The sequence below is a fragment of the Ambystoma mexicanum genome, chromosome 1p (genome assembly GCF_040938575.1).
Source record: "Ambystoma mexicanum isolate Mex_15411 chromosome 1p, UKY_AmexF1_1, whole genome shotgun sequence".
NCBI classification, from domain to species: domain Eukaryota; kingdom Metazoa; phylum Chordata; class Amphibia; order Caudata; family Ambystomatidae; genus Ambystoma; species Ambystoma mexicanum.
Genome location: NC_090921.1, coordinates 1,054,713,162 through 1,054,729,539, shown reverse-complemented (window position 1 = coordinate 1,054,729,539; position 16,378 = coordinate 1,054,713,162). Strand labels below are relative to the sequence as shown.

The following is a 16,378-nucleotide window of genomic DNA, read 5'->3' as shown; positions in this document are numbered from 1 at the left end:
AGATGTTGATATGAGAACAGTTATACCGAATGGTGACATAGTATCTCTGTGTTCTAGTTGAGTGGTCGTGTAAAGAAGAGAGTAAGCGTGGGGTGTGGAATGATATATGCTCTTTCAAATGTTCTCTGTATTCCAAAGCATATTATGTACGTCACGTAATTCAATGCGATCACTTCCAAGTTCAGCTGCTCAAAGACGATACTAGACTATTTGGTGCATTTCTAGATACAATTGTAGACAGAGATGATATTAGTTTATTAGGTACACTTCTAAGTTCACCTGTACAGAGAGAAGATATTCGGTCTGCCTCTAGATTCAGTTTGATTAGAGGGGGTATTAGATCATTAGTCACCGTTTTAGATTCTACATTACACAGCTGTACTGTTAGTTATACTAATAGGATTGAATAGGGCCCGCTAGTGGGTGGACATATTTCAATTCGCCTTTATTCAGGGTGTTAGGCATGAATCTAAATCAACTGTATTAGATTATTAGTCACCGTTTTAGATTCTACAGTACACCGCTATACTGTTAGTTATATTAATACGATTAGTTAGGGTACGCTAGTGGGTGCACTTCATTCAATTCGACTTTATACAGGGAGGGTATTAGGGACTTTGTACAGAGAGGTTATTAGGGAGATTGGACGGTTCGGTCCGGCATGGTATTACACTATTGCAATTTTCACAGAGAGGCTATTGTGGTCACTTCAAAATGTAACTTTCCACAGAAAGGCTATTGGGAACACTTTCTGAGTTCACAGAGAGGCTAATGAGGACACTATTAATGCAACTTTTCACAGACAGGCTATTGGTAACATTTCTAAACAGCAATTTCAAGTGGTAAAATGGATTGTGACATTTTGTGTTTCAGAAATTGACAGTGATAATGTTGAGGTGATATTACGTATGTCAGTCTTGTTTTCAATATACCAGGATCATTTGACAAAGAGACCAAATACTTGCCACAGCCTCTTAGAAGCATCAGAAAGGTGTGAAGCAAGCGCAGTTTCTGGATCGGGGTTGCCATGCATGTAGATTTATAGACCTCAATACAAGTCAAATATTGTGCAATTGCAACAACTATAGAAGTAAAGCTTCACTCAACGGCAATTTGATAATTAATATCAAAGGGAAAACCATCACTAAAAACCATCAAAAGATATTAACATTAGATAGTTTTACTTCATATATGAAGGCAAAATTCATGCCTAGTTAGTATGAAGGGAGGGATGCATTTTTCTTGAATCATTTTATAAGAATGATTTTCTAATAACTAACAATACACAGGCCTGCTGTGCATATTCCATTCTTCAAGATTCTGGATTTCGTTTTTTGTTCTGCCATCCATTTTTTTAAGCTAGTCTGATGGAACGGGGTGGTTGGATAATGAGGAAACCTCCCAATGGCGCATGAGGCCCGTCCCGTCTTGGCCACCTACCTCGTAGCTCCAGCGGCTGCTCCTGCTTGGACAGTTGAGTACTTAACACGTTGATCACATCCAGCCATACAAAGTCAGGTGCTGTGGTGCATGTTAAGATGGATTTCTGAACTCTGACCTGGTGGGCAGAGGTTCAGAAGACCAGCCTAGGTTCTTGGAACAGGGTAAACCTCTGGACAAGCCAGACATTGGACTGACCCGGGTCGGCTCGACCTGAGGAAGGCAAAGGCACAAAATGGCCAAAGGATAGGACAAAGAACCTCGTGGCATGGCCATTTCCAAGCCAGACCACCTTCCTATGCCAAACGCAGTTAGTGCGGTTTACATGGCAAGAAAGGGTTGAGAATATGCGAAAAGATAAGCTGCCACCAACCCTGTCCAAGGCACATCTCTCCTGAAAAATCCTTTGAGGGAGTCTATGGCCTTTGGAAATGAAAGTAAGACCCAAGAGCACTGTACTGTAAGGTACATTGTGCACTTGTAACATGTTGCAGAAAAGTTGCAACATTGGAAAGGATTAAGGGAAACAAAGTCTCCCAGTAGTGACTGTCTTTGAGGGCATGTAAGTTTCCCCATAATAAAGTGAGCGAAAAGCCCAGGGGAGTGCTGCTAAAGGCTGCACTTCACTGGTAAAGTCAGATTATGGTGTTTAAACAGCAGCAAAAAGTAGGGGTGCAATACCAGTAGCTAGCGCTTAGTGGAGCACGACAAAGGAGCTGCACATTAGCGATATGCTGTATTGTCAAATGTCCTAAGCAAGGACTTGTCAGCTCACCTCTTTCTAATGTATGTTTTGCTTCTCCTACAGATGTTTTTCTGCTCTTCAGGCTGGCCGCACTCACTCTCTTACTTTACAATGGAACTCCTTTCCTTTAGGTCTAACCAACATGCCTCCTACTCCTGATAATATGTTACTACTGCAATCTTTAGGCCTTCACCCCAAAATGTCTGAACTCAACCAAGAGACTGGCAATGTACTCTCTTGTGCCCTACTTAGCAGCTAGTTAGCGGTCAACCCTGCTATCCCAAGGGGGGACCTTGTTATCACACCAGGCTGGATTGCTTTTTTCCTAACAAATCCTGGCTTTCTAACCCCACAACCCTCATCACTGAACTAGCGCCAGAAGAGTATGACATCCACTGGGTCAACCAACAGGAAGTGCGTGGGAATGGGGCATTGGACGTCTAGCAAATATTGTGAGGGATACCCTTGCGATATTTTCCATAACACTCCTCGCAAAACCACAGTACTGATATACTGTCACTAAAAATCAACCTCACCCCTAATAGCTGCGCTCTTGGTGTCCTTTGCTATCAGCCACCCTAATATTCCTAGCCTTTCACTAACTGGCTGTTGGGACTGATAAGTTCTTTATCGCTCACGCACTATCACATCCTAGTACTAAGCGATCCAAATATCCATTTTAATATGGCCGCAGATGGTTTCACTGACTCCGCCAAGTATTGCTGCTGCCATCCTGACTTCCAGGTATTAAGCATGGATGCCACTCGGAATGAAGGGCACACTTTGGAAATTACTCTCTCCGAAAGCATTTTAACACCCCTTGGCAACATTGCTCTTCTAGTCTGGCCAAATATTGCTACTTTTTTCATGATTCTCTTCAGAGCAACGATGCCCAGTGCTGTTCCAGCGATGCTCATGCTTTAGGGCTCTATGCAAAATCTTACACCCGATAATCCTCTCCCTCTCCCACATAATCCCAAGTGAACATGCAGCTCACTCATGAGTTCTGAGTTTATTTGACACGGCAGCAGACCGCCTTCTCAAGCCGTTGATTTATAAGCTCCCACAAAGATGGGATCATGTGAAAAGAGAGCATTTCCCCGGGGTCACCCCAGCAGCCTCTGGATGGAAAAGCTAAACTAGAGCCACCAAGTGAAATAGAGGTAACCAAAAAATCTCAGTAGACAAATCGGTGCATGAAAATGCTGCACCATTTTACCGAAAAACCATTGTCCTGAAGCAGCCAAAGCCACTATGCTTACTAAGTGATGTTAACTCTTCAAAAGCCCTGTTCAAAACAGTCAGTCTCTTCTTTCTCCACATTCTGAGGTATTGTCCGAAACTATAGAGAAGAAATTCTGAATGTGCGTTTTCTGCGCATTCGGCTAGGTCAAAAATATCGAATACCGAACAAGGGGAGAAGGAGTTTCCAGGGTGTCCCCTACTCCTCTTGTATGATAAAATGGGTCCGGGGGCTGCAGGGTTGCCGTGCCTGTGGACAATAAAGTGAAAAAAAACAAAAGACAAACAAAAAGGATCCTGCAACCGGATTCGGATATGAAATTTTCAGGTTCGGTAAAATGGGGCACGCAGTGATCACATAGATCCCATTATCACACTTACAAAGTAGTCCCCCGACAATCTTTCTGTACAAATATGACCTACTCTTAAGACACAAAATCAAATAGAAGCTCCCCACGCTGTGGCCATTAAACAAGAGGGAATTCAACCATTGCAGCTTAACCACCCCTTCATATTTTCCCATCTCCAGTGAGCCTGAGTCCTGAGTTTTAACCCAGATGGCCAGCTCTAAACTTCACCTCTCCTCATCCAACTCTATTGCCGCACACATTGTGAAAGACAAAGCTCCCACTCTAGCCCTATTGATCACAGTATCATCAAACGCTCAGTCTCTGAAGGAGACTCCCCACCACCCAAAAACAAATACACCTTCCCAAAGCCTTGGCTGATCCGAATGCTGTATTGCCAGCCTAGTCTAAGCTCTCCCAGAAAGTCATTCCCTGCCAGCTGCAGGATCACCAAGCTTTCCTTCATTCATTTACATCTTTTTTTTAGATCCGGGTGCAGTACAGAAACCGCTCTCTGCAAGTGGCAGAGAATCCTAGAGCAGGAGACCTATTCCTCCGATCCCTCTTATCCCTCCTGTGCCTACACTCCCTTTTGAACACTGTGGGTCATGCTCTTCTATTGCCTTGCCTCCTGGGAGCCAATACTAAGCTCTTGCTTTGGTTGCAAAGCTTTCATCCAGCTCGCTCCCCCTGAATCTTCCCTGATTTATTATGAAGCACCTCAGGAATCCCCCTTTTTCCCATTTTATTTAACTTTACCCACAGCTTAACTTCTTGGTTGTCACCCAGCACCACATCCATGACCGCTCTTATTCAGGTGATACCCAGCTGTTCATCCGTTTATCAGGGAAGCCAGTCCCTCCAGACGAATAGGGCTATATCATTGAACACATGTGATCCAGGCTGGCAGCGAATTGGCTCCAGGTAAATCAACGGATCTATTGGTGCTGTGAGGTTAAAGCAGCCCTGCCTTCCACTCCAATCCCTCAAATCAAAGCAGTAACAAAACCCGCCGTCTTCCACCTTTTCCGACTTCCACGTGTTCTCTGTATTTACCAGTGTACCTCCACCCGCAGGGTGCTAGGAGCACTGGCGAATTCCCACTTCGGCTATGTGAACCCTTAATATTCAGGCATTCCCCTTAGACCCATTGTCTTATCTCAGTGAGTTCAGAATACACCATTTGCTTTGCCGGTGCTAGGGGGTCTCCATACTAGCTTACAGCGGCCAACAGAAATACATTGAAGATTCTGTGCCTTTAACAGAAAGGTTATCTAATCAACCTCATTTCCCCATGCCAACCTTGAAGGGCCCTTCCATCTTCTTTGGCCAACCTTCTCACCATCTGCCTTAACTGGCATGGCTTTGATGGCAAATCAGTTTGCAACTGGGAGCAAAACTGTTGAACCCTTCTTAGCACCTCGATCACACCCTTTTTCCTCTTCTGGTTTCCCATCAAGAGATGGTTTAGCCCATGATTGGCGCTGTATCTTTAATCTAGCTCAGGCACTGAATACTCAATCTGCGAACTCTGTTAGCAGAAAGATCATTGTTTCAATGTTGTGCCTTTCCCCATGACCTAGAGATTCTGCTGAAATCTTAAAGCAGCGATGTTTTTCTTATCATTTGACCTCATTTCCAGAGCTTAAATCCTGCTCTTTGAGCCATGTTTCGTGCCCATGAAATGAACAGTGTTGAATCACTCACGCTGGCACTGTTAACTGCCCTGCCCAGTAACACTTAATCAGTGGTTGAAGTGTATGAAAAGAAGTAGTGGAACTATGTCCCGTGCTGGCCTGCCCCTCCCCAACCCATGGCTTTGCATAAACCCCAGCATCACGCCCCTCTCACGCCCAATAGAAACCCACAAACAAATGCACCCGCTGTTTAAGGGAATGTTCACTTCAGTGCACTGAAGTGCACGTTTCAACGGCTTCCTACACTTTTCTTTTAAAACAAAACCTTTTCTTTTTAAAATAAAAATATAGGAACAGGAAAACCTAATAAAAAATGTAGAGGATCCCTGCTCCAAAACACTCCCACTCACTTGGACCGCTGCACTTAATCCCGGGGAAGCAAATAAAACAGCAGACACATTGAGCCCTGGTCCTTTACTTTCTTTCCTACACCCAAAGGACCATGCCCGGCAGGTCCCTGGGAAAAGAAGTGCAGTGCCACCGCAGAAAGAAGAGTCTCCACAGCCCTTTACTATTTTAAGAGAAGAGGAAGCGCCAATACCTCCAACAGACAATTGCTTGAAGGATTAACTCTGGTGTACCAATATCCACAATGCCCTAATGAACAAAATCGCACGACTTCAGCATAAAATTGCTGATAAAAGAGCTAACCTACCCAATGTAGATACTCACGCCAGAACCCCAACTTACACTGTTAAACCACCTCACTGCTTCAGATTCTCCCAAGTCAGCATTCATGAGGTTGAAAAAATGATTGTCTCTCTGAAACCGGCAAGGTGCCAGGGAGATAGCTGTCCAGCTCATAATGAAAGAGGCCGCTAGAGTCTTGGCGCCCTTTATCTCTAAATTAATCAATGCTTCTTTCTCATCGGGCATAAACCTATCTTGGGTCTTACCCCTCCTAAAGAAATGTTTCTGGACCCCACCATTCCTACCAACAATAGGCCAATTACAACAGTACGGTTCCTACTCAAGATTGTATACATAGTAGCCTACATCCAGATACAGGAGTACCTAGAAACTAATAACCTCCTAGGAATCCGCCAATCTCGCTTTAGGCCACAACAGGGTACGGAAAGGGCACTGATTGATCTAAAGATCCGGATCAATGAACTCAAAGATAAAGGGAATATGGCCTTGTTACTTCTCCTTGATCTATCCGCCGCCTTCGATTTGGTGGACCATAAAATACTATGTAAACACCTTGCTTCAGCCGCTCACTTTTCACAGGACGTGATTGCTTGTATCAAATCCTTTCTGAATAATAGGACCATGAGATTCTTCTCTCCTTCAGCAGCTGCTGACCTCATCCCAATAACTTGCAGTGTGCCACAAGGCTCCTGTGTTTCACCAACAATGTACAACATATTTATGAAGCCATTATTCGACGACCTGGATCATCTGGGTGTCACCTACACCTGCACTTGGCATACCCAGGAGATAGCCCATTTTGGGACTGAGGAAACAGAACAAATGGCTTTCCATCAATGACAGAATCCTGCTCAAAACTGTCTCTCTAACCCACAAATGTCTCAATAATGCTGCCCCACTTTACCTCACAGAGAGAATTGTAAAAAACCCTTGTCACGCCCCACTTGGTCAGTCAATTCATTCTGCCTGGTTGTTCCTAGATTCAAATTAAAAAAGCAGGGGGAGCAGCTTCCCTGTCATGGCTGCGCAGTTCTGGAACACCCTCCCTCCCTCTCTAAGAGCGGACCAACCATTCTCTAACCTTAGGTGAAATACCATAAGTTGGCTCTTAGCTAAGGAACTCTGACACACACAGGATAGTCCAAACCATGCTCGATCGTTGATACATGACCTCCCTGGCACTGTAACCTTTGCCTCGGACTGTTAAAGGTGTGATTCTCATCTGTACCCTTATTGACCTATCCTGCATTTTTGAGGTACATACTCACTGTATTATTTTGTAAAATAACTGTAACTATTGCAACTATGCCTAAAGTATTCCTGTAAGTTTCTGGTAATGCGCCCAGATACCTTTGGGTTTGGTGCGCCATATAAATCAATAAACAAACAAACAACATGGCAAACCATGGTTTGACTGCCATGGCCTCACTATGCTGCATTGTATACAAAAACAAAACAGCAAGGCCCAAACAAGAGCATTTATTAAAACAGGAAGACAACTGCAAAAGATGTTCACAAGCTAAACTTAAGTTAAAAAAAAACATTAAAATACAGGTGCACTGAGAAAGCATTTATGACCAGTGTGAAACTGACGAATTGCACACAATTGTTTTGTGATGGTGTTTAAACTGTGTGCCTATTTGCTGTCCTCTGTTCATATAGGATACTTGATTGTTGAATAAAGTATATGTCAGCAACTGGATGCAGTAGAAGCCAGATCTTATATTCCACCTTTCCTGCAATTAGCCTCGCCTGTCTCGTTTTTTCCAGCCGAAGCCAGTGCCCTGGGGTACACTGCAGGTGACTATTTCCAAAGGATTTCTCCTGTGTCTCTGTACATCTTCGGAATTGCTATCGAGAAAGGTTTAGGGGTGCTTTTGTGTATCGTGTGAAGGCCAATATTGCAGTCCATGTTGCAGCTGTAGCCAGTGGACACCGTTTCCTAGACGCCATTTGCAAGTTTCACTAGCAGGAGCTACTCACAGCTGGCATACCACCACTTGGGATAGCCTGCCGTCGCCGCAACCGATCTTTGCTGCCTCAGGTTGTTTACCTGAAGCCGTGGTGCCCTGATGAAGAATCCACGTGATTCTTTCCAAATGGTTTCTAGTGGTTCCAGTCGCTGGCATATATTTTATACATCTACGGAAAGGCTAAGAGTGAAGTTTCAGTGGTGATTTCTGTCCAATCATTTGCACTGCACCACCCTCCAGCTCCTTGTCCGTGCATTTGCAGGCAGTGCCATGCAGCGTCCACTCTTTCGCTCACTAACCAACACTCCTCTTTCACTTGCTTCTCCCCAACGTCTTTTCCCTCACCAACAGGGTCGGACTGGTGCATAAAATTGTCTCGGGCATGAATGAAAAAGTGGCACACAGTTGCAAATGGCAATTCATTCCTTTTGTGACAGACTGTTTGAATAGTGCTCAAGGGGAGTTATTTGATAAAATTCGATGTGAATTGTGCATTTTAAAGATATATATATTCAGCAGCACAGGTCATAATTACTAGCTGCATAGTGAAGTAACTCATCAAACTGGCTCACGTTGCCCAAAAAAGTGGCCCACACCAGCATTTTGTGTTTTTGGTTCAGACATTGCCCTATTGCCCGATAGGCCAGTCCAAGCCTGCTCACCACCCCTTTGTCCCTCACCATCCCTGTTACCCTTGCTCCCTCTTTCTATCACTCCTCACTCCCCCTCATGCCCTCACTCCTCATGTACCCGTTTTACAATGCCTATAACCAAGCCAAAACAATCGGCTTTGCCAGTGCCTCTTTAGTTTGTATGAAGCAGTTCCCACGCTGATATGATGTGATATGATATGATGTGGCATTTATAACGTGCCCGTACACAAGTGCTTCTAAGCATGACAAGACAAGGAGGGGGAAACAAGGGAGGGACAAATAACTATCTTACTAGGCCTTGTGTCATTCAGATTGCGCAAGTCCGGAGAAGAGGGACGGGAGAAGTGCCAGGGGGGAGCGGAAGGGGGAAGTGCAGTTAACTCACAAGTGCAGCCAGCGGGTGTCTCATAAGTGCAGAGAGAAGGGACTGTAGGGTTGCAGATACAGACCCTTAAGTGCTGGGGAGCCTAGAGGTAGTGCAAGGGCAACTGGACATGCAGGAACCTGATCCCGAGTTCAAACCGTGACCAGTGCGTGGAGCAGTCAGATGGATCAGCAGGGGAGAGGAAGAGAGAAAGAGGAAGCGAAAAGGAAGGTCTTGAGTTGCTTCCGGAACCGGAGGTGGTTCTGCTCAAGTTTGAGAGAGGCAGAAAGGCTGTTCCACAGGGAGGCCCCAGCCGAGGAGATAGATCTGCCCCCAACTCACAGTTTAATGCTTTCCCAATGTTCACATTTAAGAGGACAGGGCCACAGAGAGCAGGGATGGACTCACCTATAGCGAACTCTGGAGATTTCCCGGTAGGCTTCTGTGCTCTGTGCCTCTTTTGTGTGGTAACCTGTTTGATTTCAAAATGTACTCCTAGGAAAAGGTTTGGGCTTGCTGAAAATGTATAATATGGGGCCACTTTGAAAATTATTTCCAGGGCCTCTTTTGGTTCCCAGTCCATCCCTGACAGAGAAGCAATATGATCAGGATCACAGTTTTGCTAATGTGGGGAATACAGCAGTTTTGATTCCAAATTTGCCCAATGTGGATGGAAATACACAATTCCTGCCCACTGTCCCAGCCACTCGAGGCCCTTCCCCGTGTGGCGCCTTTTTCTTTCTTTCAATGTGGGGAGATAACAGGGAGTATCTCTGCCCCCACTACTCAAAATGACTTAATTCCCCACCCTCTCCACTTACCTGCGGGGCTGGAGCATTGCGCTCCGGTCCCAGCACTCCTCCTGTCTGGCTGTCACCATAGACATGGAAAAGGGACTTAGTCCCTTTTCCATATGGCAGCAGCCATCTTTCCCCCCCCATTTTTCATCTGCAGGTCGGCTGTGCTGGTAGCACGGATCTCGCGATGAAAAACTGTGAAATACATTTACACCCCGGACGAACCCCAGGGGTTTGAATAGCTTTCATGCCCTGCCAGGAGGGCGGACATAGCCTTTACCGGCCCACAGTCCAAGCTGAGGAGCTCGCACGGGCCGTTACAGACCATGTCCACCCTCCTGGCCGGGCATGAAAGCCATATTGTATGCCTGTGCCTGCAACAATTTGACACAAATATGAATTGTCGAAAGAAAAGCAAATCAATCCCCAATGTGAATTGCCATGTCAAATAGATTTATAGAACCACCGACACAGGATAGAATGCATATCTTCAAAAGGGAGTGCAGGAAAAAAAAGGTGTAATCAAAACATTAATACTGCATCTTGGTTATTCTACCAAATGCAGTCTCAAATGCAAGTAAGGAAAGACACTGTTATAAAGATTTGCGAAGGTAACAAACTGGTTACAAGAAAACATGCTTCCAGATATCTACAAAGATGAAGAACAGCTGCTTTTGAAAAAATGAAAATGGGACGGCACATGCAAGACTTGCTCCCAGCTTCTATTGCAGCAGAAAGCTATTGGCGCTGGCAGCTTCACTCCATTGAATTGTGCCTCCACCCTCTAATGATGACCAGGGGAAAATGCAAAGCATGAGGACCTAGCACACAGGCTGTCAGGCCCTGAAAATATAACCAAAGTCATGGGAGAGAGGGAAAGCATGAGCAGCTCACGCCCTTGGCGGACGCCAAAGCTACCCTGGCCTAAGGCCAGCCCCTAAAAGCATGCAAAGAAAGTCACAACAACCACACCAGGCGCATCTAGTCTGCTGACCTTTCTATCAATTGCTTCACCTGGAGATCATGCATAGTCTCTGGTGTTATTCTTGCACACACCAACAATCCCTGCCATTGGCTTCCACTTTTGTACATACGGCACATTTTCAGTCAAGGTTTCTCCACACCTGGCTTTCCAAGCTGGCATCGGACTCTAACAGGAGACTGCAGAAGAACTGGAAATGGCTTTCCTGTTGCATCCTTCTATATGGGGGAGCGACTAGCGGATCTCCCCCTTTGTCTTGCATACGTCCTGCCCTGTCGCAGAATGTTAATGAAGAGGACCCAGAAAGAGCACCTGAAATGATGAGGATTCAGGCAAAATGTTGACTGGAAAGTAGTAAGTAGTTCAGGACAAAAATAGACTTTCTTTTTATGGCCACCGTTTGCAGTGCAGCAGATGCGTGGAGGATGTTGCTGCATTGATGCGGAGCACCGTCAAGGTCTTCTGCTGGTGATGGAGTGATGTCTGATTGGTCCTGAATTACAACAAGACCCAGTTCTGTAGGAGAGTGAGGGTTTCCTCTGGGTGGCCACCGGCCAGCTCCATGACTGGGCATCGATCAGAAGTATTCCAAGTAAATCAATAATCAAATCCTTTGACTCTGGAAGGTTGCCACCATCGTCTTAATCTGTTTTGTGAAACACTGAGGGGCGGAAGGGAAGACAAGCAAAATTGAAAATGGTTCTGCTCCAGGCAAGCTGAAGGAACCGACAAGGGGGAGGAGGAAAGATGCTGACTGATGGGTATGCATCCTTGCGTTTCAAGTGGATCATCCAAGTGCCCGGCTCCAGGACTTCCTGCAATAACTCAAGGGTTTCCTTCTTGACATGCCTGTAGGCTAGAAACCTTTGATATCCCTTTGATTGATACCTGCTCTGAATCCCGTATACATTTTCCTTTGAATGAAAAGATTACAAAAAAAACCGGAGGGAGAAAACAAAGTCAGCAATATTCTTTATGTGTTTAACAAATAATGGATTTCTTGATAAATAACTAGTAGTTTGTCTTGGATACTTTGCCCGAACCCTGCACCATCTGTAATACCCAAAGATCCCCTGTGATTCTGTACAAATTCAACCCAGGCAGTTGGAAGATGTAGCCTGGGTGGTGGGAGCCAGTGGGTTCCTCTCATGTAATCTAAGAACTCAAGAATAACTGGAATAAAGGGTCCTACTTGTAACTTACCCACGTGTCTGAGGATCTTCTTTGTAACACCGTGCTGCCAGCAAAATATACACCTCTCAGCCATAGGGTCCTGTGGGGTTAATACCCCCTTTGTCCCAGAGTGTAAGGACTCATAGAAAATAACACTGCGCCCATCCCTGCAGTCACTGGGTGTTGCCTATTCTTACTGGTGCCCTCGGATGAGCACCCCCAGCTGCCATAACTATATGTAGTGCCCCTGACTAGGGAGGCGAGCGTTGCTAAAAGAGGAGCTTCAGTAACAGTTACAGAACTTGTAACTGATTGATCCCCAACTCTGATGTAACCCTTTAAAATTAAGATCTCAGGTGGTCTTCTCTGCATCCTTTAAATAAAGCACCCACTTGTTCAGTTTCTTGGAGAGGTGTGTGGTGAGTGCAGTCCACACCAAGCACGGGCCTTTGCTTTCTGTGAGCTGTTTCTTAGAGGACCCATTCTACAGCAGCACTATCTCAAACAAGCATTGGAAATGCGAACAGTAGTGGCGTTTGCTTAGGCATAGGAAAGGCACTTGCCAGGCCCTGCTGTAGTGGTATTAAATGGGCATTGATGGTACCAGCTGCAAGATTGTGCAAGTGCCTGGGCATTTAAGTTTGGATTAAGTTGGTTTTACCAGCCGTTAAGGAAGGAAGCCGCAAAGGGACTTTCGAGGTAATTACGGTAACGCAATTTGCGATACCGTAATTGCCGCCTTCCCCATTTCCATTGAGCCCTATTGGGGAAAAAATGAGAATGGGGAAGGGCCAATGGTGAATGGGGAATTACCGCCCCGCCAACCTTGGAATGGGGCGGTAATTCCGCCATCCACCATGGCGCAATCGTAAAAATACCGGCGTCAACCATGGCGCTAATAGCGCCATGGTTAACGCCTGGGTCGTAATGACCCCCATTAATTCTAAGACGGTTGCTTTGAAAAAACACTGGTGGCACTTTGAGTGGAAAGTTTGAAGGTAATGCTTTATAAAAGCGAGCTCAAAGAGTTCCCTTGAGGGGGTATATTGTACGGGGAGTGTCAGGAACTGGGTGGGAAACGGCTATAGGGATTAATATGGTTATGGGTAGTCAATGAGTGGGTAAATAACCCCCACAAAACTACAAGCTTTATGTTCCTTTGCATATGCCATTCCTCGCCATTGGTACTCTAATGCAATAGCCCAAACGAAAAAAAAGATATAGAGTAACCACGTCATGTTGCATGAGGGTTGTAGGAGAGGTGACATCCTGTAAACAGAGAGGAAGGCACTAATGATCGGTGCATTGCACAGGCCATAACCTACCCTGAAAGAAATATGATTCATGAAAATATGACCCCAATCCATATTATCCATGAGCATAAGTCTGGTGCTACCCTTCTGTTAAGATGGATTTCTAAACTCTGACCTGGTGGGCAGAAGTTTAGGAGGCCGACCTAGTTTAGTGGAACAGGGGAACCTTCTGAACAAACCACACCAATCTACGATAGCTTGGCAGGCAGTCAAGACTAAGGGCCTCATTACACCGATGGCGGAGAACCATGGCGCTATTAGCGCCATGGTTCATGCCGGTAAAATACCGGCACCGCCAACCCGCAAAGGGACCTCGTAGTAAGGCGGTAAGGATTTACCGGTACCGGTAAAATACTGGTACCGGTAAATCCTTACCGCCATCCGTGTAATGAGGCCCTAAGTCTCAGGAGGGGTGAGAGTGATCAGAAGCCCACAATGAGCAAAACAGTGAAACTCCACAGAATACTCTTAGACAAGTGTATGTCAAAAATACATTTATGATAGGCCTTTATACCTAAACACAAATAAACCACAGTAATAATAAAACAGTTACCACACATGCTATTCACTATGCAACATATAAGCAAAATGCGTTTAGCCTAATGCGGATAACGGGGGATAACAGAACCTGCAACATAAGAGATAAGTAAAACATAATTTGCACATTAGGCAGTTCTTCACATTTGATCCCTAGCTTATGCAGTCCAGCCCTACGAAGTGGGGAGCCTTGTGCTCAAAAGTACAGCAGTGCATTAACAACGCACGGTTGTGCGTAAGAGCGAAAGCGGGTCCTCTTCAAGGAGCTGGAGCAGTTCAGCAAGGGGGTTGAGGTGATTAAGAATAAAGCCCTAATATTCGAGGAGGGTCTGCCCTTGCAGTTAGAGTGACTTTCAGAGTTCGGGAATAGCTGGAGAGTGCAGGCTAGCCCAGCTAAGGTGAGTATCTTTTCAGGGATTCTCGTGCGTAAAAACAAGTGGATGTGCCAGGTGGCCCACCGGTAAGTGATGCAAGTACTCACCGACCTTCGACACAGTCTGGGTTAAACTTTGTCAGTCTAGTCCAGGTCGCATGTTTAACCCCTGCAGTTACACGTCGCTCCGGCTCTGAGCGGCTGCGGGATGGGACAATCGTCCGTAATGGGACAGTAGCCTTTTCTCTGCTCTCGAACAAGAAAGAAAGACAGTTCCAATGCAGCATGTCTTAGGACACAGGACACAAGGGGGCAGGTCTGCAGGAACTTACAGCAACCGTCACCACAGCGGGGCAACACAGAGACCGCAAATGCACTCTCATAAGTCGCATCCCAGAGGAGCTAGGACAATGAGTGCCCAATCTTCCTGCGGTTCCATGGGTCTGCTCTTCATTTCAGGATACTTGGCTCCTTCTGTAGTTCGGTGTGAACTTACTTCAGTTGATCGACCTGGAATGGATGCAGACCCCTTTCTCTTATCCAAGATTCACTTTGCGCTCAAATCTGGGATAGCCAATAGATGATCTGCTCTCCTGCATGCATGCCAGGCATGGGCCAATCGTGGCCCACAGTGGTTCCAGTCATTCAGGCATACCAGCCATACTGGCACCAGTAGTGTGGATTGGGACCAGACAGTCCCAACCCTCTTCCTGGGCACTAGCACAAGTGACATGCAGGAGCCCGCGAAAGAGGCGTTTTTCACAGGAGGCTGCATGCCCAAATAGGGAATACCCGGGTCTCTCGACCTGGAAGAAGACAAAGGGACAAAATGACCAAAGGACAAAACAAAAGACTTTGTGGCATGGCCATTTTCGGCTCTGGCCACAGTCTTGGGCCAAACGCGGTAAACGCGATATGGTCCATCAAAAAGAAGTAAAAATAAAAGTAAACTGCTGCCACCAGTTCGTCCTAGGCACACTTGTACAAACACCCAAAAATCCTTATAGGTTGGCTAGGGCCATAAGACAAAAGGACCCCTATGAACGGGACTGTAAGGTACTTGGTACATAGATAAAAAGTTACCAAGAAATGACAACATAGTCAAAGACTGAGGGAAAGATAGTTTCCCAGTACTGACAGCCAGAAGGACGTGTCAGTTTCCCCATAATAAATGAGCAAAAGCCCAGAGGAGTGAAGCTGAAGGGTATGCTCCACTGGAAAAAGTGAGGTTAGGTAAGCCAAACAAAAGCAAAAAGTTTGGGGGGGGGGTGCATAGGGAAATTTGCAACTAAGGGAAATCTTTCCTAAAACCTTCAAACTGAAACTAATAAAACTCCAAGAAGGTAAAGTTTTGATTCATGTTATTGAACCAACCAAACATTTCTTTTTATGATGCCACCGGAATATGTCTTCCATATGGTTTTAAGAGCTGATGAATTCTACAATTTGCACATATAACATTTGGTTACTGCATAAAAGTTGTCAAAACAACAGTAATTCTCTAACTTTATGGACAGCATTTACACCACAGTGCATCTCTCTTTTCACTGTAAAAACATATTTGTGAAAAACATTTCTGAAGAATTGCGAATGGCGCATATTTTGGAGCATGAATTGCACCCAATGCCTCTTGTTGTGCTGTGGTCCTTGCATCATGTTGCAATTAACAGTATATCATGTTGTGGAAAAGTTTTGGGACTTGGTTGCCCTCCTAGCTTTCAGTGTCAGATGCTGGATGAAGAAATGGGATGCCAACATTTACAAGCCGGGCTCCGTGATCAGAGTTACCCTGGTACATGGCAATGTGAGACTAGTATGAGCATGACCTTAAAATAGAAAATAAATTCACTAATCATGCAGAATCCAAGGAGATATTACCTAGTCAAAGAGATCCTTTGTATTGAATTCCTACTCACCTTATGTTCTTCCTTGGGGACTGGAGGTTCCTGAGATTACACGCTGATTTTAATCCAACACATTTCTTTCCTGCTCCTGCTTGAAAATTGGGGCTGCCACTTGTGGGTGTCTTCTTCATTAAGTACACACAACACACTGCAGAGTTCATCTCCTCAAAGCACTTGGAAGAGATAT

The 16,378-nt window shown here is 45.4% G+C and overlaps 1 protein-coding gene and 1 long non-coding RNA gene across 3 annotated transcripts in view; one reads left to right on the top strand and one right to left on the bottom strand.

Annotated features, from left to right (window-relative positions):
* Positions 1–16,378, top strand: part of LOC138447951 (C-signal-like) — a 298,198-nt gene that overhangs the window by 13,197 nt on the left and 268,623 nt on the right. The window lies entirely within an intron of this gene.
* Positions 1–16,378, bottom strand: part of LOC138447956 (uncharacterized) — a 175,657-nt gene that overhangs the window by 58,868 nt on the left and 100,411 nt on the right. The window contains exon 4 of the long non-coding RNA XR_011259974.1: positions 16,204–16,364. This is a non-coding gene — a long non-coding RNA (uncharacterized lncRNA). The remainder of the gene's footprint in view (positions 1–16,203; positions 16,365–16,378) is intronic.